Below are 26,729 nucleotides of genomic sequence, written 5' to 3'. Positions count from 1 at the left end.
TCATTGAGGGGAGGCTACATTGCTTCTCTTCCCATATCTTCCTATAAGGATGATTCCTTGTCTTTGAAGGTTGATTCACTTTCATACATGGACATGTTACCTTATTTGCCACCATCTTTTAGGCATCCACTAGATTGGCTTATGGCATCTACATTCATCAAGGACTTGTCAACATGTAAGCAGACTTCAGAGGTGGCATCCATAGTATACTACATATGGATTCCTTATCCATCTTCCTATCCACAATGGGAAGTATACTTGCACCTATAATTGGTGTATCTTCTTCCTAAAGGGAGAAATGTCATTTCTAGTCATTCTTCATGAAATTCTTGAAGGAGATTATTCAATATGGGGGGATACCATCATATATTTTTTCCTATGGGGGATATATGCTTGTACATGCATGATATATGTCATACCAGGGTGTTGTTGATTGTTCCATCCTTGCATGCATCTTGTATTTCTTCATCTCTCTTTTTGGAGGAGGTTTTTCCCATGCAATTTTCCCTCTTTCTCCAATTTTAGAGAGATTTAATTGCATTGTATTGCATCACATTGTATGTAGAGCATTGCATTTGTACATGGGTACCTAACTTGGCCTAGTAGTCAGGACCCACATTGCATCTTGCATTTAGCTTTGTGAGCTTAAGTGCATTCCCCTAAGTTGCACTTAAGGGGGGGTGTTAGTGTAAATAATTAACTATTATTAAACTTGACTTAAGTTTTCTTAGGATAATGCATTCTTATATTAGTTGTCATGTAGACACTTAGGAATATGCATAGTTATATGAGTTGTCTTGTTGACAACATAGGAGTTAGCAACTTATTAGAGCACATGATGTCTATAACATCTCTTTATGAGATAAACCTGTGTAAACTTATCCTCTCATCATCGCACAAACTTCTATGCTTAATGGAGGATAATCTACTCCTGCTGGACATGTTCTTAGTTGTGATGTTTATCTCTTTGCTGACTCCTAGTCATATTAGTTTCATTTACATAAAAGGAACTTCTATAATGTATTCATCCAATTATCCAATTATCTGGTTAATCAAATCATCAAATATCCATTATCATCTTGATCATTATTGAGATTCTAATTTGATCATCATTAGTCTCTCTTGTGTTAGTGCTTGAGCTTCTTGATCTTATCATCATTTTTCCCTAAGGAAAATTCTTATAGTATATGATAAAAAATATAAGCATGCAAATGCCTAAATCTATCAATAAATTTAGTAACTTTCTCTTTAGGACCTTATTTATAATGCATAAAATTAGTCAATGAAATAGAATGACCAATATTATTCTAAAAATGTTGCATGAAAGAATTAGCATGTTTATGAAAAGAATCAATAGAACAGGATGGAAAAGAGAAATACCATTGCAAAGCTTTGTCACAGAAAGTGCAAGAAAACAACTTATAAAAAATCCTATGGCATGAGCATAGTCACTACATAGAACTTGGAAGGTCTTAAGATGTGTCACTTGATCACCATTACCATTATAAGTGTCAAGGTGAGGCATATATGCTTGTAAAGGAGAAATAATATAGGTAATATAAAAAGACAAAGGATTACCCACATGACATGTAGTAACTATTGGAATTCTTTAAAATAACTCAGATGGGGTGAATCAGTTATCCAAGGTCTAGATATACAAATAAAAATTTTCATAACTTAGTGAATCCATATCCATAAAAACTTAATATGCATGCATCCATTAGATCATGCAATGCTTAAACTTGTAGATTACTATTATAGGTCAAAACATCTTTGCAAAAATGTAAAAATGAAACATAATAGATTCAATAACCCGTTTGACACTAGAATTTTACTTGGAAACCCAATTTTGGAAAAACCACCAGTAACATGATACTCATTCTAACTCTTTTGACATGATGCCCTATGAAAGGCCAACCCTATTAAATGTTACAATAATAACTATTAAATGTGACCTAGTTAGAGGATTTCAATCACCCTATTAAGCTTGAGCCTTGTTAGAGGACTTTAGATCATTCACTTGGAATGTCACCTGGTTAAAGGATTTACAAATGACTATTAGTTGAACCTTAATCCAAAGGATTTACCCTAGAATGGTACAATGATTAGAAAGTAACAATAAGTTTTGATCTGATATTAAATTATAACTCACTTATAGGTTACAAATCTCTATTTTAGTCATCCATTCTGCTTGGCTTTCATAGACTTTAGCTCTAATAGGTTGTTCACCCTTAAGGAATTCATACTCTTAAGCCTTCTTGCTTTTCTTTGCAATAGTAGTCTATTTTGTTTGGACTGTAAGTGAATTAATATCTTAGACCTCTTTTCTAACTTAGGTTCTCAAACATTGACCAACCTTGCTTCTAACTAGCCATCACTATAAATAGAAAATTAACATCTTTTATCATTCATCCTCTATCATCCATTTTAGGGTTAGGTAGGATTACCTAGGATTGAATAAATCTACCTATCTTTTCATTGAAGTCCCTTCTAGAAACTTCTCCTTCAATCCTCTTTGAATTCACCTTACAATAGTTTACCATGGATTATGTGCCACCAACTCATCATAGCTATCTTCCACACACTTCACAAAATTCAAGAAAACAAAATAGTTGGCTCAAATTTGTCAAATCCATGATTTAGCATGAACACTAGCACTTGACATCAATATGTTTTCCCTTAGCTTCCAAACTTTTCTTCCACTCATCTTTAACTAGATCACTCAGGAAACACTAAAGTTTACTAATGTTCAACATCAACTAAACTGGTCTTGGATTACATTGTATCACTCGACATACACTAAAATTTCACTTTACTCAGCTCCAACTAATTTTTTGCTTGGCTTGCACTAACTTTTCTTGGCACCTATTGTCCACTCAGTCAAGCTTAATAGACTCAATTCTTCTTACTCATTCTTCTAGACTTAGTCAATATATCCAACCTTTGCAACCTTAAGTAGATAATTAATGCACTCTAACATCACTATCTTAACTGATCTTTGTACTATTTTTTCATACTATAAATCAACATTTACTCTAGGTGCTTTTTTTAATCTCATTTGATCAAAACCTCCTCATCAATCACACAAATGATAGGACTCAAATCAACTAGGCAGTTAACCCACCATCGAGTAGAAGGTTTAATACTAGTAACAAAACAATGATTGAAATACATTCTATTACATGTATCAATCTGTTTTCAACAATCTCCCTCTTTGGAATTGATGGAAAACTAGTACCAACAACAATAACAAAAAGAAAATAATTCCTTGTATTGAAATATGTCCTTCTATCAACAACTTTTATCTTCTATATAGGTTACAAAATTTTGTTCTGATCAATAGAAAATCAACTCATCCTTATGACTCGCTCTTGATCACTTCCTCTTTCTAATATTCAAGTATTTGTCTTTGTCTGTTCTATTCTTATATCTCTATCAGCACTATCTCCCTCTTACTAAGTAGATGTATGTCTTTTAATAATTTCTCCCTTTGAGTAAATATTCCATGTTTCTTCCTTTGATTGGTGCACTATCTCCCTCTTTGACAAAAGTGTCAAAGAATTGTCATCTCAACATGTAGATATGAACATTTTCAATTTCTCCCTCTATCACCAAGCTTATGACTGATCTACAACTCCAATTCTTTGATTACTTTAGGCAACTTCTAAAGTAAGATCCACTAGATCAATGTGTAACATATGTCAATCATCTTAGTTGATGCAGGGCACTTCTCATGCTTCTTAAATAGCCTTGGATAGGGATATCATCTTATTTTACCCATTAGATAATCATGAGCATCCTTAGATAATTCTTTTGTGAAGATATTAGCTATTTGCTCTTTTGTATTCACATATTCCATCTTTACCTCTTTGTCTTGAACTAATTCTCTCAAGTAATGATACTTGATTGCAACGTGCTTACTCTTTGTGCATCAAAGGGTTCTTTGATATATTTATTGAACTTGTATTATCACAATAGAGTATCATAGGTGCAGTGATTTCCACCTTCATACCTTTGTGCAGCTATTTGATCCACACAATTTTTGTACAATTTACTGCAATAACAAAATATTTAACTGCAACAATACATTGAGATATATGGTTTGTTTTCATGCTAGTCCATGTAACCAGCCCTTTTCCTAAGAAAAATGCTCCTCCACTGGTTCTCTTTCTATCATCAATATTTCCATCCCAATCAACATCAATGTAGGATCTCAACTTGAACTTCTCATTTTTCTTGTACTATAGACCATAATCTTATGTTCCTTTCAGATATATCATTATTCTCTTAACAACCATCAAATGATAGTCTCTAGCATTAGTAGAGAATGTTGCAACTATCTCAATAAATAATGTAATGCCAGGTCTTCTATGTACTACATATTACAATTTTCCAATCATAGACTTGTACAATATTTGATTCACCTTAGTTGAATCATCATTGTTTAACAATTTGTGCCTTGTCACCAAAGGTGTTCTTACTAGCTTAGAATCTTCCAATCCAAAAGTTTTTAGTATCGCTTTGCATACTTAGACTAAGTGATGTAGATACCATTTTTCATCTAATGTATTTTTGAACCACAAAGAACTTGATCTCTCCAAACATAGAGATCTCAAATTCTTTCATCATTTCATTTGCAAAAGCCTTACATAAAGTAGCTTGACACCCAAAAATGATATCATAAAAAACATAAAAATTAGATAGTAAAATACCTTTGCCTTTTCCTGTCTTCAAGTACAAATTGTTGTTATGATCAGTCCTCTCAAATCCAATTTTCACAAGATAGTTGTGGAACCTTTCATACCATCATCTTGGTGCTTGCTTTAGACCATATAAGGCTTTGTGTAGTCTACATACCATGTTTTTGTTGTTAGCATCAATAAATCCTTATGGCTATTCTATATAGACCTCTTCTTCCAATATGCCATTCAAAAATGTGGATTTAACATCCATTTGATTAAATTTGAAACCTTTGTATGAAGAGTAACTAAGAAGAGTTCCTACCCCTTCCAATCTTTCAATAGGGGTCAATGTTTCTATATATTCTATCCCTTTTTCTTGTCCATACCCCTTACAAACTAATCTTTCCTTATTTCTTTTGACATCACCATTTTCATCTAACTTGTTTCTATACACCCACTTCGTGTGCCAATCACATTTTTATCTTCTAGGCTACGAACTAGAGTCCATGTCTTATTCTTCTCAACCTGTTCAATCTCTTCTTTCATGGCTTTACTCTAGCCCACATTTTCTAAGACATCTTTCACTATTTTAGGTTCATGCATGCCAATAAAACATGTATCACTTCTCAACCTATTTCTTGTCATTGGTCTTGCAACTTTATCTTTGATAATTTGTACATCAAGGTGATATATTTTGACACACTTTAAAAATATTGGTTCTACTCTATTTTCTTGATTTGGTCTATCAACTTTTGGATCACTATTTACTTTTCTATTTGGTAATTCAAAATCTCTTTCATGTACACTAATCTCAGAATAAGAATGTGTCTCAAATTCATTCTGTAACTCAACACCTGACTATAGCTCTGTTCCTAAATGCAACTTGACATTCATTGTATGTGACTCAACAGTCATTAGAACTTGTTGTTGATTGGAATATTAATTTAAAAAATCTCCATTAGTAGACATACCCTCGTAAAAATATACAAAAGATTTGAATTCCTCTAGTTTGTTCATAGGTTTAGCCTCATGTACTTCTATATATTCATCAAATTTCACATTTGAACTTTCCACAATGTTGTTAGTGTTAGTATTTAAACACTTATAAGCTTTACTTCTTGTGGAATAGCCAAGCAATATACCTTCTTTAGTTTTTTCATCTAATTTATCATTCCTAAAATCTATGAGAATATCAAACTTGCTTCCAAATACCTTTAAATATTTTACATTGGGTGAGTATCCATACCATAGTTCCAAAGGTATTGAATGAGTAGCTTTCATGACTTGAACATGGTTCAAGGTATAGACAACTATATTTATAGCCTCTCCCAGTATTTCAAAAAAACATTCTTCTCCATCATGATTTTCCTAGCATAGTCCATTACAGATATATGTTCCTCCTTTTCGCAATTCCATTTTGTGGAGGGGTCCTAGGGGTAGATGTTTTCCTTTTGATTCTTCTATCATTACAAAAGATATCAAACATGTTTGATATAAATTCTCCTTCTCTATCAGATCTCAAACATTTCAGGCTTTTACCTATATCATTCTCAACTCTAGCTAGGTACCACTTAAACATTTAGAAAGCATCATATTTCTATTTCAAAAACATAACTGCCATCATCCTAGAATAATCATCAACAAATATCATAATGTACTTGTCACCTTTGTATCTTTGTGCATAAATTGGTCCATAAAATTCAATATGAAAAATCTCCAAAGTTCCTTTAGAGGTGTGAGTCTTACTCTTAAAACTAGACTTTGTCATTTTGCCTATCTGACATTGTTTGCAAATTATATTCTTAGGGTTCTTCAACTTAAGAAAACATGTAACTCTTCTCATGTTATAAATACTAACCAACTTATCAAAATTAATATGACATAACCTCTTGTGCCATAACCACACATCATTAACTTCTATAACTAGTCAAGTAGCATCATTCAAATCAAGGTAGAATAAATTACCTCTAGTTTGACCACCTTTTCCAATTAGTTTTCCATCAATATCGTATATCTTAGCTATCCTGTTCTCAAACCCAACCTTGTAACCTAAACTATTCAATTTTGACACCTCAACAAAATATAGTTAAGTCCTTCAACATAATAAGCATTGTCACATAAATTCTTTTCTATGAGTTTGGTAGATCATTTACCTTTCATCAGACAAGGTGCATCATTACTGAACCTTACACTATTTCCATAATAATAATTCAAGGTAATGAGCTTACTTTTATCTCCATTCATGTGATGTGAACACACACTATCAATGATCCATATGTCATTCTTGTTTAGATAAGGCCCTAGTCTAGTTGCGTCAACATACAACACTTCATCATCATGGTCATCAGATCCATCTTGGGTTTCCTCTTTTTCAATGTAGTAAGACTTCTTTTGTTTGTCTTTGTGCTACCCTCATCTCTTCTACTTTTGTATTTTTCTCCACTTCTATTGTTCTTCTTCTCTAGGCATCTAGCAACAATATTGTTGGATACAATTGATTAATTGTGTGTAGTCTTTGATGTTACACAAATTTCATATCAGTTGAGAGACAATTCTTATCAAGCTCACTTGGTCAGTGAAGATAATTTTCCTTGTCTACTAATGGTTCATAAGTTTACTCTAAAGAGATAATAGTGTCTACTGAGCTCACTTTAATCAGGCTTATTTGGTTAACAAAGGGAAAGTTAGACAGAGTTAGTATTCATTGAGTTCACTCAATTTCCAAATAATTTCAACAAGTTCATTGTGTTAACCAAGCTTATGTTAGTTAACACAGGAAATCATTCTAAAGCTAGTTGCTACCGAGCAGGGTTAGCTCTCGAAGCATTTTTCTTGTTTTAGCATATGATGCTTGATTACTTTATGTATTGATTCTAGCCAACTATGGTGATGAATTTTCATTATTTTAATTTGGGTTTGGGCTGACTTGATAATCTAGAAGGTATAAATTAAAGGTCAAGTTGAGATTTCTAGTGTGTGTGCAAGTGTGTTGATTGAACTAAAAGGAAAAGAGAGGGAGTGAATTTTAAGGATAAGCAAGTATCCTTGTGGAGTAGAAAATAAATATTTGATCAGGAAGGATTGCATTTAAGAAGAATAGAGATCTAAATTTAGAAATTTAGTTGCATTACAATTAGGTCATTTAATTGTTACTCTCTAACCATTGTAGCAGTGAGATAAAATCTCTTAACATATTTGGTTTAACAACTAGTTGTAAATCCTCTAACAAGGTGACAATTCCATTGAATTATTTTGAGAGCTCTTGCAAGGCCACTCCTAATAGGGTGATTAAATCCTCTAACAAGGTCACACCTATAAGTGTGTTTTGTAACCTTTAATAGGGTTGGCTCCTAACAGGTCTCACTCGAGAATTGTGAAAAACAATAACTAGTTACATTGGTGGTTTTTCCCAAATTGGGTTTCCACATTAAATCCTAGTGTCTCACGTGTTCATGTTATTTCTCTTATGATTGCAAGTTAATTACTATTAATTTGCTAAAAGTAATTCACACTTAACATTTACCGAGTTACAACATTTTTTTTGTGTCTACCAAGTAGTAGTGGTAATCAACTTTTACTCAGTCTAATTTTTATTGTTGACATCTAATGGATTTGTGATATATTTTAGTAGTAATTGCTTCATCCCCCCCTCTCAGTTACTCCTATATTTCCAAAAATTGGTATCAGAGCTTTTGGTGCTTATAGGAAATGTTTCAAAGACCTAAGCTAAATATCAAGATGTCTTACAAGAGAGAAATTCCAAAGCTAAATAGAGACAACTTTTCAGCATGGAAGGGACTCATTAGACTTTATCTTACCACCATTAGTGATTTAGGATGCAAATACCTCGATGAAGAATAAAAAAATCCTAATCATACCTTATCTATTGGAGATCTTGCTCAAAAAAAGAATCATAACATCAGGATGATTGATATTGGATGTGCCCTCATCTATGATGAATTTGATGAGATCAAAGACTGTAAAACTACTTTTGATATGTGGAACAAACTAAAAGATATCTATGGTGGTGACGACAATGTATGAAGAGCCAAAGAAGAATGCCTTAGAGGATAGTTTGATCAAATTGGAATGAGAGAAGATGAAAATGTTGCCAAATATGTGGAAATAATCAAAGCTAGTGTCAGTGCACTCAAAGCTTCTAGAGGAGAATTCAAGGAAGAAACTACTGTAAGTAAAGTTCTCAGAACATTGCTTCCTATCTGTGTAATTAGAGTATCTGCTATTTAGGAAAAGAGATGTGATTCAAATCACAAGTTAAGTTTGGATGCCTTGATAGGAATATTGATAGCTTTTAAGCTAGATAACTTTGACAATTATGTTCCAGCTTCCAAAAATGTTGATTCTGCATTTGAAGAAAAAATTTCACTCAAAGAGAAGGGCAAAAAAATAAAGGACATTAAATTAGAAAGTGAAGAGAAAATAGAGGAAAATTATGATAGTGATCTTGGATTTGTTGAAGCTTTATTTGCAAAAAAATATTGTAGAGGTAGAGGAAAGTACAAAGGTAAAGTTCCTTTAATATGCTTTTCATGTGAAGAAATTTGTCATATTGCTACCAAATGCCCAAACAAATAAAGAAAGGATGAGAAGAAGAGCCACAAGTACATAAGCAAGAAGGAATCCAAAAGCCACATATCCCTCAAAGAAAAAGGTAAAATGACATGTTTTATGGCTAAAGATTATAATAATAGTGAAGATGAAATAGTATACATTTTTGTAAAATATGAATTTGATGAAGAAGAAGATAAGATGGCACTTATCTATCATATTAGTAAAAATGACACATGCATCATAGATAGTGGATGTTCACATCATATGACTAGAGAAAAAACAAAATTTTAACACTTTTAATACTATGATGGAGGTAGTGTAAGGTTTGGAAACAATGAACCTTGTTGCATAAAAGGGAAAGGCCAAATCTCATTAACCAATGAACTTGTATATGACAATGCCTATTGGGTTGAAGGACTGAAACGTAACCTACTAAGTGTAGCACAACTAATAAATGTTGGATTAAATGTAGAATTAATGGATGGCAAGGCAAGACTCCTGAATGACAAAGGGAATTTGATTGGATCGGGCAAACAAACAAGAGGTGAACTATTTTATCTTGATCTTGGTGATTGCTTATGTTTTATTGCTCAAATGGAAGAAATTTGGTTATGGCATGGAAGACTATGTGATGTAAACTTTGATAATATGGTCAAGATAAGAAAATTCAAAAAAGTAAGAGGTATCCCTAGTTTGAAGAAACCACATGTTGGGTTATGCCAAAATTGTCAAATTGGCAAGAGGGGAAAGACTAGTTTTAAGAGCAAAAACTATCAATCTGAAGATGTCTTGGAAATTTTGCATATTGATTTGTGTGGACCCATTGGAATAGAAAGTTATAGTGGAGAGGAATTATTTATTCTTTTTGTTTATGACTATTCTAGAATGATGATTGTTATGTATCTTAAAGAAAAGTCAGAAGCATTTGAGAAATTCAAATGGTATCTAGCAAGAGTAGAAAAAGAAACTAAAAAAAAATTGAAATGCTTAAGATCAGACAGAGGTGGTGAATTCATCTCTAATGAATTAAATAATTTCTACATTGAAAGAGGAATCAAAAGGAAAGTGTCAGCCCTTGGCACTCCTGAGTAGAATGGAATAGCTAAAAGAAGAGACAAATCCATCATGGATTGTGCAAGGACTGTAATGATTGAAATGAATGTTGCTATCAAATATTAGAAGGAAGCCATCAACACTAGAGTTTATATTTTGAACCAAGTACAATTGAAGAAGGACTCACATAAAACTCCCTATGAATTATGGTATGGCTACAAACCCAATTTATGTTATCTGAAAGTATTTGGCAGTAAATGTTATATCTTGAAAGAATCTAGAAAAAACAAGTTTGATGTGAAAGGTGATGAAGGTATATTCTTAGGATATTCTTGTAGAAGTAAGGCATACAAATGTTAAAATTTGTCTACTCATAAAATCATAGAAAATGCATATGTGAGAATTGATGAGATTTTAGAAAGGACTAAAGAAGAAAGAAAAAGGGAACTAGAAGATTACAAAAGATTTGTTTACTTTGAACTTGATACATTTCCAAGCACATCTAAGGAGACTTCACCTCCCAAGTCCTCTATAGCTACCAAGTTATGAGAAGTACAAACCAAGTCATAGGGACTAGGGTCACATTCTAAAACTACTAAGCCAATGTCTACCAAGTTTGAATGACCCAAGCCTGAAGTTGAAATTAAAAATGAAGATAGTGCAATTCATTCAAAAGGCAAAGAACCTGTATTGGCCAAGTATGTTAGAAGGCATCATGCACCTGATTAGATTATTGGAGATAAATCAAAAGGTACTACGACAAGAAGAAAAGTAAAAGGTACATATTTACTTGCTGATTTTGAACCTAGAAATGTTAAGGATGCTATAGAAAATGAAATTTGGATTGAGGTAATGAATAAAGAAACATAACAGATAGAAAAGAACAAAACTTGGACTCTTATTTCTAGGCCTAAAGATAAAAATGTGATAGGAACAAAATGTTTATTTAGAAATAAGTTGAATGAAGATGGACAAGTATCAAGAGGCAAAGCTAGATTAGTGTGTAAAGGGTATTCTCAAGAAGGAATTGATTATGGTGAGACTTTTGCTCTTGTTGCAAGATTAGGAGGTGTTAGGACCCTACTTGTATATGCTACTCCCAAAGGATTCAAAGTATATCAAATGGATGTTAAATCTACATTCCTAAATGAAATTCTTGATGAATAAGTTTACATTGAACAACTAGAAGGTTTTGTTGATCCTTAAAAAGCTCTATATGATCTCAAACAAGCTCCTAGAACCTGGTATGAAAGACTACATAACTACTTGATATAGATTAATTTTTAGAGAACAAATGATAATAGTAGTCTATACATCAAGGAAGGACTAGATAAAAAAATTATGCTGGTAGAGATATTTGTGGATGATACTCTATTTATAGGAAATGATGACCTATGCAAAGCATTTTTATAATAAATGAACAAAGAGTTTGAGATGTCTATGTCTAAAAAAATAAAATTCTTTGTTGGATTGCAGATACAATAGAACAACAATGGTATCTATATCACCTAATCCAAGTATGTAAAAGAGACACTCAAGAAGTTCAGTATGGAAGATTCTAAACCAATTGGTACCCCTATGTTTACTAGAATCAATATTACCAAAGATGATAATTCCAAAAAATTAGATCATACCTTATACAAATCAATGATTGGAAAATTATAGTATGTAGTTCATACAAATCCCGATATTTCCCTAGCAATTGGGATAGTGGCAAGATTCTCAACTAAACCTAGAGAAAATCACATGATGGCATTCAAAATAATTTTGAGCTATCTAAAAGGTACTAAGGACTATGGCTTATGGTAAAAACTTGGAGGAAACTTAGACCTAAAGGTATTTATTGATGCTGATTGGGCAAGAAATCTTGATGATAGAAAAAGAACAAGTGGTGGAGATTTCTTTCTTGATAAAAGGTTGGTATCTTGGACAAGCAAGAAGCAAAACTACACATCCCAACCTACAACAAAAGCAGAGTATGTAGCAATAGTAGTGAATTGCTTTAACATTGTTTGGTACAAATAGTTGCTAGAAGAAATGAAGGTTGAAATCAAAGAGCCAATAGTCATGTATTGTGATAACATTAGTGCAATTAACATATCAAATAATCCAATGATGCATTCCAAAACAAAGTACATTGCTATAAAATATCATTTTGTTAGAGAATTAGTGCAAAAAAAAAGAAATCAGATTAGAATATGTCCATACAAAAAAACAAATTGTAGACATATTCACCAAGCCATTACCTAAGGATGCATTCTTGTATCTAAGAGGTAATATAGGAGTCATTCCCTTATCTGAAGCTCACTAAATAAAGTTTAGTGATGCATCAACAAGAACCAAGTTAAAGATCAATCAGTTGATGCAGCATAATCAAGAGAATATTGCATATGAATTAGTACTCGAGGTACATTGATAAAAATTTGGCATGTGTTGTTAAAGAGGGAGAAGTTTACTATCACATCTTTATCTGTTTATAATTTTTAGAGGGAGAATTTTGAAAAGAAAGTATGCAAAGGAGAATACTTGATTGTGGAGCATAAAGAAGAAGTTCTTGTGCAAAATCAAAAAGGGAAAAACTTTCTATCAAAGAGAATCTTATTTTCAAATTTTCATTATGCTATGACATGTTGTGTTGCCATCAATGCCAAGGAGGGAGATTGTTGGATACAATTTATTAATTGTCTATTGTCTTTGATGTTACATAAATGTCATATCAGTTGATAGACAATGCTTACTGAGCTCACTTGGTCAGTGAAGATAATTTTCCTTATCTACCAAGTGTTAACAAGTTTAGTCTGAATAGATGATAGTGTCTACCAAGCTCACTTAGGTGTCGAAGGAATTGAGACAAAAAAGAGTGTTAATCAAGCTCATTCAGTTAACAAAGGGAAAGTTGGATACAATTATTATTCACTGAGTTCACTAAGATCCCAAAGGATTTCTACAAGTTTGCAGTGGTAACCAAGCTTCTATTGGTTAACACAAGAAATCATTCTAAAGCTAGTTTCTACCTAGTAGGGTTGGCTCTCGAAGGATTTTTCTTGTTTTGGCATATGATGCTTAATTATTTTATGTATTGAATCTAGCCAACTATGGTAATGAATTTTGGTTATTGTAATTTGAATTTGAGCTAACTTGATAATCTAGAAGGTATAAATAAAAGGTCAAGTTGAGATTTCTAGTGTGTGTACAAGTTTGTTGATTAAATTAAAAGGAAAAGAGAGGGAGAAAACTTGAAGAATAAGCATGTATCCTTGTGGAGCAAAAAAGTAATATTTGATCAAGAAGGATCAAGTTTAAGCAGAATAGAGATCTAGATTCAAGAATGCAGTTGCATCATAATCAAGTCACTTCATTGTTACTCTCTAACCATTGTAGCAATAATCTAAAATCTTTTAATAGAGTTGGTTTAATAGCTAGCTGTAAATCCTCTGACAAGGTGGCGATTCCATTGAATTGTTTTAAGACCTCTTGCAAGGCCACTCCTAGCAAGGTGATTAAATACTCTAACAAGGTCACACCTAATAGTGTGTTTTGTAACTTTTAATAGGGTTGGCTCCTAATAGGGGTCACTTCAGAAGAGTGAAAAATAGTAACTAGTTACATTGTTGGTTTTTCTCAAATTGGGTTTCCACATTAAATCCTAGTGTCTCATGTGTTCATGTTATTTCTCTTATGCTTGCAAGTTAATTACTATTAATCTGCTAAAATTAATTCACACTCAACATTTACTGAGTTACAACATTTTATGTGTGTCTACCGAGTAACATCAGTAATTAGTTTTCTCAGTCTAATTTTTATTGTTGACATCAAAGGGATCTAGGATTTATTTTAGTGGTAACTAATTCACACCCCCCTCCCCCTCAATTACTCTTTCTATATTTCCGACAAATATGACCAAACTCATTGCAATTGAAACACATGATAGGTAACTTACCTTTGAATTTTCCTTTACCTCTATGAAATATCCTTGCTAGTAGTGCTTCAAGATATTCTACATACTCCTCATCTATGCCACTATCACTGGAAATATATTTTATCTTTTTCTTCTTTTTCTCATTATGTTCCTTCAATGTCAACTTAGCTTTGAAAGAAGATTCAACATTGTCAGATTTGAAGTTTTCAAAATTAGATAGATCAAAAGAAGTGAGCCTACCAGCCAGACCTATAAGAGTCATATTAGAAATTTTTATACATCTTATTTCTTGTATTGCAAAAAATCTACTAGCATAAATGTTCTATAGTGTTCTAAAAACTTTTCTTAATACAATATCATCATCTATCTTACTAGTAGATTCCTTTATAGCATTAACTTCATCTTTTATTCTAGAGAAATATTAAGCAACATTCTTACCTTCTTACATCCTCATATCATCAAACTTACATCTAAGACTTTCAGATTTCACTCTCAAAACACTTTTATCTCCTCCATAGATGATGTGAAGAGCATCTCACATCTTCTTTGTGTTATCACAACCCTTGACATCATCAAACTCTAATGGGGTAGGATGGATTGGATTAACAATGATAATTAAACATAGAGAATACATACAGGCACTTATAGAAATTAAAAACTCATTTCATTTCCTAATTCATAAAAAACCATTACATTGTGCCTCTTTTATAGAGGTCTTTGATTGTTTTTGAAAATATCTAAATTAGCTTACATAAGACTTGAATAAACTTTTCTAGAGCTATCTACACATAAATGACTTCTAGAACATTACAAAATTAAATATTCATTTTACCTAATCCTATTAAGTAATCCAACAATTTCTAGAATCCTTTATTATGCCTTTACATTTCATTTTAGGGTAAATTACACATTCCAACACTCTCCCCTAATTTCAACCTCAAATGTTGTTGAATATGAATCAAAATCCTTTCTTTTACTTGATGCCAAAATGCCATTTGTTGATAATCTTTGTATCTTTTAATTTCTTCATTAATAGTTTCTCCCAAGGCTATGGCCTTTAATTTCTACAAACATTTTGTAAGAAATTGGCTACCAATGATTTACTTTTTTCACTAGATCCACTAATAATCTTGCCTCATTTGTCATAACTACTGATGATAGGGTTTACTAATTACCTTTTTCCTCTTTGATTCCATTCTCTAATCTATTTCCCAATGCTATTGCATTTCATATTACACTTGAACATTTGTACCTGAATAAACCTTTGGTCATTCTAGCATTTCTTTGCCAATTTGATCTATAGCTCCATCCAGAATCCATTTTGATGCAACCTACCATAAATCTTTATTGCGCTCTTTATTCCAACATGTCTTATAACAATTATTTTTCAAGCCACAAATATTATGAGGATGTATATCCAAACATCTATCCTTTCTATACCCTTTCCTATTACAGTGTGAGCATTGCACAATTTTTATGCTTTCAATTGATTCTCTTGAACATTTCTTTATCTTTCCATTTCTTTCATCTTATCCAAGACCTACATTTTTTGGACTAACTATAGTCTCAATTGGATTCCTTAATCCATATTCATCCTTTCCTAAATCTTTACCTTTAAAACCCATTCTTTCCATAATCTTCAAACAAATACTATTATTATCATAACAAATGAAATCTAAAAACTTCTTTTCATTTTTGTTGTTATAGTTTTTATCACAAACACTTTCATCTTTAGAAAAATCACATTTCTCAAATGCATAATCAATCAAATCATTTTTGTCACATGATACATCACATACAAATGGTTTCACATTCAAACATTGTTTCTCTTGTTTCAGAGTAGACAATTCCTTCTTTAACATACCAAACTCTTTCTAGAAAATTCTAAATGCCTTTTCACTTCTAGAATTAAATCTTTAAACAAATTGAAACAAACCCTACATAAATATTGTACTTGATTCCGTGTCATATCCTTTTTTTTTTCTTTTAATGATAATAGGAGAATTTCTCAAATGACCATACCTTTAGTTCTTTTCTCTGTTCTTTCTTCTATGCTTTAAAAATAATTTGGTTCCTTCATAATCTTCATGCAAAGTCTTCTTTTCATTGATTCTCTTGTTCTCAATAATGTGCTTTCTTGTTGACTTTCCCTCTTTCCTTTTTCTCACAACTACTCAAAACTTCCTATGTGGTGTTCTTCAAAATGATTGTTTTTTCTATAACACAAATCAATCCTCCATAATTTAGCAACACCAAATTATCACTTTCTCTTTAATCAATAATTTTGTCCTTTCAGCTCATTGGATAGACAAAAACAATCATTTACTTCTTTATTTTAAAAGATTTTATCTTCACCATATGAACTTCACAACCTGGCTGCACCAAAATATCACTTGCTCTTTTATCATGACCAACAATTTTGTTCAACTAACTCTAATACCAATCTAATGGGGGGTGGATGGATTGGATCCACAATGATAATTAAACATAGAAGACACATACAGGAACTTATAAAAATTATAAACTCATTTCATTGCCTGATTAATAAACAACCATTACATTGTGCCTCTTTTATAGATGTCTTTGAATGTTTCCAAAAACATCTAAATTAGTTGACATAAGACAAGTAGACTTTTCTAGAGCTATCTACACATAAATGAATTCTAGAACTTTATAGAATTAAATAGTGGCTTTACCTAATCCTATTCGATAATCAAAAAATATCTAGAATCCTATATTATGCCTTTACATTTCATTTGAGGGGAATTACACATTCTAACAAACTTGTCATAGCTTAGGGCAGAGGAAAACTGCAACACTGCCTGATTGTATTCTTTCTTCTTTTTTAGATATTCAGCAATTTGGGATCTATTAGGATCAACATGCTAAGTGGTGATGTCAGATTGTGCATGGTCACCAAGACCTCCTCTATGTATCTTCATTAGACTTTTACATGCATGACAGTTGTCCCTATTATGCTTGGGTACCCTTCTTTTTGACATCTTGATCTTTTTCTTCTACTACCTTTTAACTATTCCTCTTAAGAATATGAATCTGATACCAATTGTTGAAATTCTTTAGAATAACATAGAAGTGGGTGAATTATTCATCTAAGGTCCACATGTACAAATAAAAATTTTAATAGCTTAGTAAACACATATTCATAAAAACTTAGTATGCATGCATCTAGTAGATCATACAATGCTTAAACTTATAGGTTATTATTCTAGGTCAATACATCTTTGCAAAAATATAAACATGAAACATAACACATTTAATAACACATTCAACACAAGGATTTTATGTGAAAACCCAATTTGGAAAAAGCCACCAATAACATTCTACTCATTCTCACTCTTTTGAAGTGATGCCTTATGAAAGGCTAACCTTGTTAAAGGTCATAATACAAACAGTTAGGTGTGACCTAGTTAGAAGATTTCAATCACCTTTTTAGGCCTGCACCTTGTCAGAGGACTTTAAATCATTCACGTGGAATGTCATCTAGTTAAAGGATGTATCAATGGATGTTAGTTCAACCTTAATCCAAAGGATTTACCCTATATTAGTACAATGATTACACAGTATTAGCAAGGCTTGATCTAATGACAAATGAAAACTCACTTGCACATTATTGATCTTTGTTTTAGTCCTCCATTCTACTTGAATTTCATGCATTTCATCTCTAATATCTTGTTCACCCTTCAAGCATTCATACTCTTAAGTGTTCTTAATTTTCTTGCCAATAGCAATCTCTTTTGTTCTATCTTTGAATGATGCAATGCCTTAGACCTCTTGTCTAACTTAGGTTCTCAAACATTGTCCAACCTTGCTTTCGATGATCCATTTCTATAAATAGAAAAATTAAAATATTTTTTTGTTCAACCTCTATCATCCACTTTAGGATTAGGTAGGATTAGGTAGGATTCAATGAATCTACTCATCTTTTCATTTAAGTCCCTCATATAAAATTCTCCTTCAATCCTCTTTGAATTCACCTCAAAATGGTTTACCATGAATTCTATGCCAGCAACTCATCATAGTTAACTTCTACACAATTGAAAAAATTCAAGAAAACAAAATAGTCAACTCAAATTCATCAAATCCACAATTTAACTTGAATACTAGCACTTGACATTAATATGTTGTCACTTGACTTCCAAATTGTTCTTTCACTCATCTTCAACTAGATCACTCAGAAAACACTAAAGTGTATTGGTGCTTGGCATCAACTAAACTTTACTCAGCTTATATTGTATCACTTGGCATACACTAAACTTTCACTTTACTCTTCTTTGACTAATTTTTTGCTTAGCTTGCACTAACTTTTCTCCGCACCTATTGTGCACTTGGTCAAGCTTGGTAGACTCAATTCTTCTTACTTGTTCTTCTAGACTTTGTTAGTGTATCCAACCTTTAAAACCTTAAGTAGATAATCAATGCACTGTAACATCATTTTCATAACTAATCCTTGTACTCCTTTGTCATATCATAACTCAACATTTCCTCTAGGTTATTTTATCTCATTTGATCAAAACCTCCTAATCAATCAAAGAAATGATAGTACTCAAATCAACTAGGAAGTTGTCTCACTAGCAAGTAGTAGGTTTGACATCAGTAACAAAACAATAATTGAAATACATTCTCATACTTGTTTCAATTTTTTTTCAATAGTAACTTTTGGCCTAGATTTTCACCATTTATGTTTTGCTATACCCTGTAGTGAAAAACCTTAGGTAGGGTTTTAAAAATCCTATGAAATTTGACTAAAACCTTGGATGAATTTTGTTTATATCTATAAGCCCTTGTTTTGTCTTTCCCTAACCCTCAAAGTGATGGAAAGTATTATGTTAAATAAAATTGTGTGGGAGACTCTTATCCCAAGTCTTTATTTTTCTAAAGTTATTTTATAATTTTCAACAAAAGAAAACTTTTCATTGTACTCAATGTCATAAATATGGTTGTTTTATTAAGTTTTTGACAAAATATCTTAGCTATGGTGGTTTAATTGGGCTAGCCATTGATCTCTCCAAGATCAATGGTGGGCACATGCTTGTGAGATGAATCTACTTGATGTTTACATGAAGTGGGCAAGCACCTTGGTGCCATGTAACACTTGGTGACATTGAGTTTTAACTAAGCCACAAAGACTAGAGCTTGTCAGTACTTTGTCAGAACCTTTTCATGGCAATCAATAAGGATCAATGCATGTTAGGTTTTCCAGTGATGTCATTGGTTAAGCCAAGTAGTGGATTTTCTTTTTGTGCCATATCATTAAGCCATTGATCTTTGAAAGATCAACAATGGGTGTATTACTACTTCATCAAGATGTGGAGATTTTAACCAAAGTAGGGAAGTGCCCTAGTGGAACATTTGTATAATGACATCACAAAGGATATTTCATACAGTTCAAAGAACATAGGTTATGGGCCAATGATCTTGAGAAGATCAATGGGTAGCACTTGCCCACTATAAGAAAGTGCTCAAGGTTTATGTAATGTGGGAAAGTGCCTATCAAACACATGGAATATGATGAGGTCATGGGACCATTGTCTTTGAGGGATAATAGTATTGTATGCATCATTGGAAACACTTAGACACATTAGAAAAAAAGGAATACATTTATTACTTAAATTTTGTTGACTAGATCCAAGAAAACATGATTTACACCCACTATTGATCTTGAAAAGATCAATGGAGGTGCATTTACATAATATGAAAGTGGAGGATCTTTAACCAAAGTGAGGAAGCACCTACACATCGTGTGGCAAACTAGGACCTTTCATAAAGAATATTGTTGAGTCACACCACAATGGAAACGTGTGATGAAAAGGAATGTAGTAACTGGTAAAGAAATACATGTACTTGTCAAGCTAGGGATGAATGTGTGGCCACATTTTTTAAGCCTTCATTGTAAAGTTATAGTAATCTTTCATGATCATCAATCTTTGCAAGATTGGTGACCATTGCTTTACCGCATTATGAAAATGACTGAACTTTAGTGAAAGTAGGGAAGTGCCTACTTGACATATGGAAAGTTCTCAAAGGTTTTAACATAGCTTTTCTATTTTTAGAATAGGTTGTCTAATGCTTTATGATCGATGAAACAAATTAAAAATCAAGAGGTGACATGAAAATTAACTATTAGAAACATTAATTCTATTCAATGCCACTTTTTGCAACCTCAATGCTATAGTAAAACCTAAAATTCACCGTTATTGAACCAGAAAATCGCAAAATTATTAGAGCACAAGTGTTTCAAGAGCTAGGGCACAAAATTATTTAGGGTTTTCAGTGATTTTTAGAGTAATTCATAGAGGAAAATAAGCAAGAAAATGGTGGGTAAGTGGTTTAAAACTTTTGTATATCGAAAAATTGTAATTGTGCTAGGGTAAGTTGAGAAAATGCCCCCTCGCAAGGATATTTCTAGTAAGGTGGATTATTTAAAAAGAGCAGCCCATGATGATTTTCTAGAAAAAATTCCTCCATCTATAAATGAATTGACCAAGGGTGGAGAATTCATTCCCAAAAATCCTAGGTTGTTAGTCAGTAAATGTTTTTATGATAAGGCAAATTATTTGAGGGATGCATAGGTTTCTCTAGGAGTATTAGAACATTTTAAGAAGTGCTTTACAAAAAAAAATTTGGATACTCCAATGAGTAATGTATGGGAATTTGATATATGCAAATTGATTGTTCCTGGATTTTTCTTTGATGGTGACCTATTAGCAGACATGGCTAAAAAATATCGTCCAATTACTAGGATTGTTAAAATCCATGTATGGATAACCTTTTTAGGGTTTCACCCAAATTGATCAGAGAAGTGTTCAAGCTTAACACTAATTATTTTGTCCATGAGAGAATAGATATGGAAAATTTTCAAGCTAGGTATGATGCTCAGAAGGTATACCAAAGGGGAGGACCATTGCAATAGCATTTTGTTAAAATTGGTTCATTGCCTTCGATCACACAGAATCCCATAGAACCCTTATTGAAAAAGTATTTTAATCCTAGGGCACAAGCTTTATATTTTTCTCTCTACAAAATTTTTTGAATGGAAAAGAAAGATCAAATTCAAGGCTCTATTATTCTTATAATAGCTCAAACTCTATAGTATGGAATAAGTTTGATTATGGATTTTGCTACTTTTCTAACTGAGTAGATTCATAGTGGCTTAATTGGAATAGCACATGCTAAGGTTAATAGGCTTTTTTGTTGGTACTCTTTATTGATGTATACATGTCTATATAAAGGAGTTACTTTCTTCTCCAAAGAGATGAAATTGGAATTGGAGAGAGATGGAGAGAGACTCCTAATTCAATTGTGTAGTGCAAACATGACATGGGAGGTCACTGATGCTAGTTTTATTAGATTTGATAGATATTTTGCTTCAAGGCTTAGATTGTCGTTAAGAGGGGATAGCCCTAGAATACCACAACCCTTATTGGAATTAATAAGACCTAAGGATCATGCTAAGAGACTATTGGTAAGTCATAATTGGGAAGATATCATCACATATCCTATTTCTACTATTTTTATAGTTTATTTCTTCTTTGAAAAACCCCATGTGCTACCCCATCAGGTGCCTTTGAAATTGGGAATTGAAAAATTGTTATGGTAGATTAGGTCAATTGATGAAAGGGATTTTCTAGGAAAATCCAAAGGTACATTCTTTATAGTGGTTACTGCTGTTCATGATTTTGTATTTGTCAAGATGGGATGGAGAAGTTTGGGAACTTTTTTAGATAAGTATCAAATAGCCCAATCCCATGCTTGTTATATTGATCCAGAGGGATTTTATGACCTCCTCAAGGAAAGAAGTAAAGCTAAGGTTCTTATACAAACTATATATTTCCCTAAGGATATAATTAGGAAAAAATTCTCACTGCAAGAGCAAAAGGTTAGAAAAGAGAAATGGATAGTTTATAGCAAAGTCCTTAATTTCATAAATTCTTTTGAGCCCAAATATGATCCTTTAGAAAATAAGAGGCATTGGGGGGCCAAAATGGATATGTTAGTGAATAAATTTGCTGGAATTATGCAAACCTTGAATGAGAAGAAAGACATTATAGAAAAGGCACATCTTGACAAAGCTGTAGAGGTGGAAAGAAGATTAAACAACTAAATGATTGTAACCCCATGCCAATACGCATTATAGAAGAAGGTAGGGTATGTAGTGGCTCAGAACATACAATATGTTCCCCCTTACAAGAGGCCAAGATTAGAAAGCCCACCTGATACAAAAGCCCCCAAGAAGTAGAGGTTGGAACAAGGATCATCATCTCGTGCAAGAGAATATTCACCATCCCTAACTACACTCAGAATAGATGATCATGCATCTTTGAGAGAACAATTGAAACGAATTGGAGGGGAAGGGGACATAGTTATTACAACTATTGATATTGAAGGAGGAGTGCTTGAAGAGCCTCTTATGTCATCTTTTGACTTTACTATTGCAAACTATAGAGGTAGGGATATTGACCCTCTAATTGCACAAGCCTCTCAAAAATTCATTAATGATGAAGGTTTTGTGAAATCTAGAGCCTTTGCACAATTTTTATGGAGAAGGAAAATTGGCAATTTTGAGGCTAAATGAAAATCAATAAAAGAAGAGCAACCAAATAAATTGTACTTTGAGATTGAGGAATTGGTTAAGGCCAACTTCATAGATGAGTTTGTACAATTGACCCCTAAAGGGGGAAGCGAATTATTGAAAGAATCAGGAGTCTTGATATTATTCAAATAGGACATACCTAATGCTATGATCTTTGACTCTATTAGAAAAGAAAAGGATGTCCTATAAAAAAGTGAGGAGGAAATTTTGCAAGAACATAGAGGAATAAATTACAACAATGATCACCAAGCATTGGTGATTTGGTCTATTAAGAAAAGAGACAAAACTAGGATACATGAAATCTCAAATGTTGAGGATATAGGAACTCTTATAGTATATAGAGTAGATGAAGTTGATAGTGAGGATATAAGTAAAATGACTAAAGAAATGGTAGATTTTTGGATGGTGGTTACTGGAAAAGAGAAAAATAAATTCCTAGAGCTCAATGCCAAATTTGAAGAAATGCTAAAGGCATTTGAAGAGAGAGGGAATATGATACAATAACTGGAGACTCAGGTATCCCTGATGGACAAGCAATTGGAAAAGAGAAAAGTGGGAGAGCTAGCAAGCCTAGAATTTTTTATCTTCACCCCTCAATTGAGGCATTTAAGTCAACTCCAATTGTAGAGTTTCCTAACACTCCAAAAAGGCCAGAGTTTTATACTATTGAGGAATTTGAGGAGGAAAAAAAAAAGCCGTGGGTCTTACAGGTTGAGTTGAATAATCAATATGAAGAAAAACTTAGAAAAACTATCTTATGTTTAGTAGATAAGACTGATTGGCTAGCATTTTATGAGAAATTGGTGAAGATCCTAGACATGTGGAATAAAATAAGAAGTTTTGAAGACACTATAAAGCTTATTATGAAAAAATGGGGTGGAAGAGATAAAGGTAACACCATTTTGTGTACCTCAATTATTACTGTATCTTGTGAACCGATAGAAAGAACTTTTGATATAACTAATAATTTGTCTAAGTTTGATGAAAAGAGGGTTGTGGTTTAGAAAAGAACAATGATTTTCTTATCTAGATATTTAGGTCAAAAATTTGATCTCTTTCCCTAGGAACTTAAAGAAATTGATAAGATAAAAGGAAAGGAAGAGTGGGGAAAATAGTTAGATGATTAATTGTGCTAGAGGATGAATGAAGTCATAAATAAGAAGGGACATCTGCTATGGGAAATGAAAAATGAGGAATTTGTTAAGGTTTAGTTATTCTATAATTCCATCAGAGAATAATTTGTTGAGATAAATAAAATAGGAGACTTTGTGATCAAGAAACAACATGATATCTTAAGTTTTGATTGGCCTAATGACACAATTTTCAAAAAATGGATGAAAGATTTTGTATATTCAAAGCAATTTGAAATGGAGTAAGATAATGTGGACTAGGAAGATAATTAAACAAATGATACATTTGTAGAAGAAGACAAAGCAAAACAACCATCCTCATTGATAAGAACAGAAACCTAGACTGGTGACTTGGTAGAAGAGAGATCAAATATAACTATTGTCTTATAATGCATGATGATATACATGTAGAGCCTCTAGTGGAAGTAAGCCTATAACAAGAAAAGATAGATATATCACCACCAATCCCAATGGCTACATCCTTTGAGGGGTTACAACAATAATGAAACCAATTGTCAATTTTTCACCAACAAAGAAATGCAACAAAAGGTGTAACAAAAAGTGTTCCCACAAAAGAATATAATGATGTAAAGTTTTTCTATTTTAAAATTTTTTGTCCTTTTGTGGTAAAAACATTGTATATATTTTTCTATCTTTAGGATAGCCTTCAGTTCTCTATGTTTGAAGATTGTTGCATCTCATACTATATAAGTGAGATTCCAAGGCTAGAGAAAGGGTTTGAGTCATTTAAAATTTTAGTCTTACTAAGTTTTGTTTGGTCCAGTCTTGATGCAAACTTTGTGATGTATTTTCTCTATAATTATTTGAGAATACATTGATGTTACAGGATCGCAATGCCTTATCTTGAGTCATTTTGAGTTCTATTTATGTTGTTATACAATTTTCAAAGGAAATTAATATAAATATGAGTTGTCCCCATACCTTTTCTTCCTAAATCATGTCTCCAATTCTATTATCTGGTTATCTTGAAATTGCATAGGAAAATCTTGTTCAATTGAATGCAATTATGTTAAGTTATATATCATTTTCACAATTGCTTTTAATTCAATGAATTAGGTAAATGCTTTAGTGAGTATGATAGGATCTCCATGGTAGTAGCGAGAATATGTGTAAGAATGAGTCTCAGTGAGAATTGCTAATAATATTGATTGTAAAGCAATCAACTAGGTCCATGGATTAGATAGACTTTGAATCCCAATGGATGAGGCACCAATCAATTAGTTTAGTCTACATATGAAGAAACCATGAATAGGCATCAAGCTTAATTTCAAAAACAATTTTACTTTGGTCAAAATTTGTTTACATTTAAATTTTGAGTCCTAGTTACCTACTATTACATAGAATTACCTGTAAATCTAAGAAGAATTATGACCAATCTGTTATAAGGGATGAGTTTTGTTATTGAATGTGCAATGAGTGAAGTGTATATGTAGCATCATTTTGTAAATATTTCATCCCTCAGGTGCACCCAGCTTGGTTTTGTCGAGTGTAAAGAGTAGAAAATCTTTCTAATTTTGTTGAAGTTGGGTCCAGATCTAAAGTACACATTATTGTTTATGGGAATTATGTAAGGAAACTTGGCAATAAAGAATATAATCGTTTCCACATAACCCATAATAGATCTAAAATAAACACAGAATTAAAATCCACATGCAAGAGAATAGAAAACATACCCACAAAATTGTGACACAAGATATACCCTGGGAAACCCTCATTGAGGGAAAAACCCAGCCTCCAAAAGCATCCATCATCATGTATTATTCAGCAAAAATACCATTTTCATACAACCATGGAAGCCTTCATGGCCATAGCCACAACCGAGCAAACTATGTGAACAAGCATGAATCCACACATCCCATGCCATGCTTCCAACCTTCACAAATGCTCCCTTGGCTAACCTGTCAAGCCTTGTCTCGCTCGACTCTTGCCTTTTGTCTTCTCCTTGTCACACTCTCTCTCTCTTACTCTACAACAACTACCCTTGTGGCTGCTTATATAGTAGCAAGTCCCACAAAACCACTAAGTGGTATTACATAAACCATGTGCTAAAATCATGTGCTACCTAACCCACTGACCCCACATTTAATATTGGGCATTTAATTCTTTTTTTTTCCCCAATATTAAATAATTACATGAAATATTTTCACAATGTTACAATACAACTCATCAAAAATATTCCATGGGAATTTTTACATGTTGCACGTCCATCTAGGTACAACTTTACATAATAAAAATAATAAAATAACAATATTATGCAATGTGTGCAACACCCATTATCTCAACAATCTCCCACTTGTTGTATACATTGCATAGGGTCAATCCGTAGCCACATAAATGAACAAGGGAACAATCCCTCCCAGCACATCCACCATCATGGATCAAAATACACCAAGTGTTCCATCCTGGTACCTGCAACAAAATCAAAGTATCCAGCATCTCAAACATGAATGATCTCACCTCCTATTATGCCACTCCCACTAGACATACATAGAAGCCATCCAAAGAGAAAGCCACCCAACCTGTCGTATTAGAAGATCATAAAATCCTGTACCAACTAACATTCCATGCACAAATAACCTGATCCAAAGATAATCACATGTATCCATAGTTGTCAAAATATCCATAGCTGAAATAGCACCCACAGCAAAGTGCCAAACCCATCCAACTATCCATACCTCAAAGGTATAACAAGTGAATCTCATATCACCGACATATCCAATCTATAACCTACAATCACAAGC

This window comes from Cupressus sempervirens, chromosome 5 (genome assembly GCF_028749045.1).
Source record: "Cupressus sempervirens isolate cs-2001-9-10 chromosome 5, ASM2874904v1, whole genome shotgun sequence".
Taxonomy (NCBI): Eukaryota; Viridiplantae; Streptophyta; class Pinopsida; order Cupressales; family Cupressaceae; genus Cupressus; species Cupressus sempervirens.
This window is presented reverse-complemented; position numbering follows the sequence as displayed.